The following is a 4,924-nucleotide window of genomic DNA, read 5'->3' as shown; positions in this document are numbered from 1 at the left end:
TTCTTCTTGGAGGGTGCACTTGAACTTGCAGACCCTTACTTGCCTTTTCTTTTCTTTGGCTTTTTCTTTGTTTTTTCTATCTACTTCTACCCTTGTCTCTTCCAAGGTCCCAGATTAAGCTGTTGGGAACCTTTTCTTCTCTACCTGAACTACTTGTCTGCCAAGATTGAACAGTTTGGACAGACTCCTTTCTCTATTCTATAACTGAAAATTGAAAACATGGCATGATCCAGATTAAACTGTTGAATCATCCATCAAAACTTTGAGTCCATACCAAGCTATTAGCACCGATCAAAAATTCCTAGGAAATATGTGATCTTTGAATCATCAAAGCAGAGCATATTTGGACCTTCCATAGCCAATCATGAAATATGAAACCTACTGGTATAGGTAGCTAACAGTTACTATTGTGCCCCATAGAAGCCCACTATTGTTATTATTGTGCCCTTACATTATTATTGTTATGTCGACTCTGATTATATTATGACCCCTTAGACTCCTATATATAGAAAGGAGGTCTTGTCATTTGTATCATCTGAGAATTGTTTATTTGTGTAATGTAAAGGAGGTTTCCCCCTCGAAGAGGCTTATTTCTAAGGCGTTGATCTATCTTTTCTATCTTTTTGTGAGCTGGTTTCATAACATTTAGTATCAGAGCTTTCGATTCTAGGGTTTTCGCTGCTCCAAACAGGTCGTCGTGGAATTTTCGCTATATCTTTAGTTTTACGACATTTCAAAAGCTAACAATAAAATCGATTTGAGAAGAAATATCCTTGAACCTCGGGTCCAAATTTCAGAGCTTGCCTCTCTACATTTTCAGAGATATGATCTGAGGAAGTTATAGCTTTTGCAAGCTCCAAAATTTCATCTAAAATTAGTCATCGTGGAATTTTCATTATAATGTTTTTGATACGAAGTTTCAGAAGCTAAAAAAACAACCCATGTGAGAAGAAATCTGTCTAAACCTTGGGTTTGAATTTCAGATCCTGTCTCGCTATATTTTTGGATATATGATCTGAGGAAGTTAGGGCTTTTGCACACTCCCGAATTACATCTTAAACAGGTGACCTTGGAAAAATTGCCATAACATTCTCTCTGAGCATCAGATTGAAATTTAGTAAGAAGTTTAAAAAAGAGGATGGACTGTAGTCTTTTGTATGTATTTTTCAGATCCGAAGGTCAAACCAGTGACACGTGGCATGTCATACAAGTTAGCTATTCTGAAAAGGTATATAATCAGATCATCTTGGGTGATTTTGCATAACATTTTCTTTGAGAATCCAATTTCGATTAGACTGGTGGCATTGGAAAGAGGACGCAGAGGACTACTACACGTCATTATTTTAGAATTGGAAGATCCGAAATTATAGAGTTATAGTCGTTTCAAGATCAAGCTCCTAAAATCAAGAAAAAGCAAGATGAGGAAGTTTGATGGCAAGGATCCGGTAAATTGGATACTACAGATGGAGAAATATTTTGATCTACATGGTGTACCAATGTTACAACAGGTATGTATTGCATCTAATTATTTAACAGAATCAATTTTTATGGTATAAAGGACTTTGTTCTCGTAAACCACTTGTCACGTGGTTAATTTTCACGGAGGAATTGATAGCACATTATGAGGATACAAAGAGAAACACCTTCTTTAGCCAATTGATAAATCTCAAACAAAAGTGTTCAATGGCAGAGCACATTGAGGACTTTCAAAAATTGAATATAAGGGAAAATGATATTCCAGAGAAGCAGAGGATTGATATCTCCATAGGGAGTTTAAAGGATAACATTCAACATGAGGTTCGTCTTTGGGAACCTGATCCATTAGAGAAGGCATTCAGGTTGGCAAGAAAAGTGGAAAACAAAATTATGGAAACAAGGAATTCTACCCCTCACAACTATAAACATGGAAGTGTTGTTTCTCCTAGCCTTCCACAACCTACAAGGGTGACACCACAACAATTGGAAGAAAAAAGAGAAAAAGGGCTTTGTTACAATTGTAATAGCAAATGCACTAAAGGTCATAAGTGTGCAGAGAAGAAATTATTTTACATAGAGTACGAAGAGGAGGAAGAAAAGGATCAAGAAACATCAAAATAAGAGGGTATATGCCAAGACCAACCCCCAGAGAAAGAAGAAATGAATCCAACCATATCTTGTAAAGCATTGGCAAGAATTAGCACTCCTTAAACTCTAAATATAAAAGGACATATCACCAAAAAAAAGGTTCTAGAAGTGAAAGATCACATCGAGAAAGAAGAAATGAATCCAACCATATCTTGTAATGCATTGGCCGGAATTACCACTCCTCAAACAATCAAGATAAAGGACATATCAAGAAGAAAAATGTTCAAGAAGTGAAAGATCACATCAAGCATCAAGAAATGAATCCAACCATATCTTGTAAAGCATTGGAAGAAATTACCACTGAAACTCTCAAGATAGAAGGACATATCAAGAAGAAAAAGGTTCAAGTAGTGAAAAATCACATTGAGCATCAACAAAAAGTTCTCCAACTTTTAAAGGATAACACCACTTTGGTGCAGAATCAAATGAAACAACAGGTAGATCAACATCATAGTGAAAAAAGTTTTCATGTAGGTGATTGAATATTTTTATGGCTACATCTCAAGAAAGCTATTTATGAGAAGGAAATGTTGGCAATACTACATGCACTTAAGAAATGGTGACCTTACCCAATGGGAAGACACTTCAAGGTAGCAATGGATCATGATAGTCTTAAATATTTTTTAGAACAAATATTATCTTTAGAAGAACATAAAAAATGGGCCACAAATCTATTGGGTTATAACTTTTACATCATCTACAAAAAAGGGAAGAAATTTTTTGTTGCAGATGCACACTCAAGAAAGGATGAGGATGTGGAAGCATTGTTTTGTTCTATTTCTATTATCCACCCAGATTGACTAAACGAAGCAAGGGATGAATGGAAGAAGGATGAAGAAATGTGGCCACTCATTCAAAAGTTGCAGAAGATCCCAGTTCAAACAATATTGCCAAAACTTGACGAGGAAGGAAAAATATACTGGAACCTGGAGAAATAACAGAAACAAGAACCCGACAGCTACGAAATCGATCAATTTCAGAGTATCCAATCAAGTAGAAGAACTTACCCATTGAAGATTCCACATGAGAGGACAAGAATCTTATAGAAAAGCATCAAGAACTACTCAAGCATTGAGGACAACACTTTTTGAAGGAGAGGGGCATGTTAGGCCCCTATACTACTACTGTAACTCGTTATTGTTATTAGTACAACCCCCTTATTATATTGTTGTACCCATGTAGTCCCCATATTGTTACTATTGTGCCCCATAGAAGCCCACTATTGTTATTATTGTGCCCTTACATTATTATTGTTATGTCGGCTTTGATTATATTATTACCCCTTAGACTCTTATATATAGAAAAGAGGTCTTGTCATTTGTATCATCTAAGAATTGTTCATTTGTGTAATGTAAAGGAGGTTGCCCCCTCAAAGAGCCTTATTTCGAAGGCGTTGATCTATCTTTTCTATATTTTTGTGAGCTGGTTTCGTAACACAAGTATTTTAGCTATGAAATCAACAACATTGAGTTTTTGAAGGAGAGGTGGCAATATTCAAAACATTCAATGAACAAATGGAAAATATTTCAGGAATCCAAGGCATCTACAGAGCATAGGTGGAGGATGATTTGATCAGCATCCCAGATTATCCCTGATTTCCAGCGATGTTCCAAAACAAACTTAGGCAGGCAATTCGACTTGTGGCAACAAATCAATTGTTCTGTTTTGTTGTGATTTAATTCCTTAGTTATAAGTTAGATTTATTTTATTTGACCGCATAAAAATATATTTAGGTGTTTGTTTGTTTTTTCTATTTTAATTATTTTGATTCCTATGTTTAGGAATTCATAATTAATATGTAATAGGGTATATATAGGATTATTTTAAAAAGGATACAGATTTGATTTTGGTAGTAGAGAGGTTGCTTGGCACTGTGTAATGTTCTCCTGAATATCATCTTAATAAAGCAGTTTTTGTCCTTTGGACCTGGGATCCATCACGTGTTTACTGTTAAGTATGTTTTTCCTGTAATTCACTTACATATTTTGTTTTCTCTACCTTGTTATAACATTATATAAGAGATTTTGTAGGAATCCATCCCCTATGATGCTCCTTTCATGATGATTTTGCTGTTAGATGTAATGGTTGTCTTTGCAGAATTCATCCTTTGCTAGATGCTCTGTTGAGAAACCTCGTGTTTCTCTTTCGTCTAACACTGCTACTGGAGATCCATCCCCTATTTGATGCCTGCAGGGTAGCGGGCTTTCTCCCCTATTCTTCTCACATTTGCAATCTTCTATCTGGCTGAACATGGCACTTAATTTTCCCCAAGTTTGCTGGCAGAAACTGGCATCGACTCCATAGCCCAATCGGCCTTTCTCTTGCTATTTCGACCCAAAACCTTTCAAAAAAATCCCCATACTCCATAGCTAGCCTAAAATTTCATTTATTGCAGCCACATCTTGTTGGCAAAGAGAGAGCCCTCTCTGGTCTGGCAGGGCTAGATGCCAGATCAAAGCTTGGTCTATGGTTACCTCGGAATTGCCTCTTCTCAGCCTTGAGGTTAATTTTGAGTGCTAACACTAATCACAGGGCACTTGTTTGAGACCATACAATGCTCACTTGAGTCTACACACATGAGACTCTCGATCAAATGTCTCAAAACATTATGGTTGCTCAATGTACACCTCCTCCTCAATATCTCCATTAATGAATTTTGTTTTTACATCCATCTAGTGGATCTTCCACCCCATCTGTGTAGTGAGTGCAAGAATTTATCCACTGGATGAGTACCTTTCTAGAGGAGCAAAGGTATCCTCATAGCCAATTCACTCAACTTGACAGTACTTCTTGGCCAAAA

Source organism: Pinus tabuliformis, chromosome X (genome assembly GCF_031772625.1).
Source record: "Pinus tabuliformis cultivar Carrire ecotype Pingquan chromosome X, CPIR1, whole genome shotgun sequence".
Taxonomy (NCBI): domain Eukaryota; kingdom Viridiplantae; phylum Streptophyta; class Pinopsida; order Pinales; family Pinaceae; genus Pinus; species Pinus tabuliformis.
The sequence above is the reverse complement of the archived record's forward strand: the minus strand, read 5'-3'. Positions refer to the sequence as shown.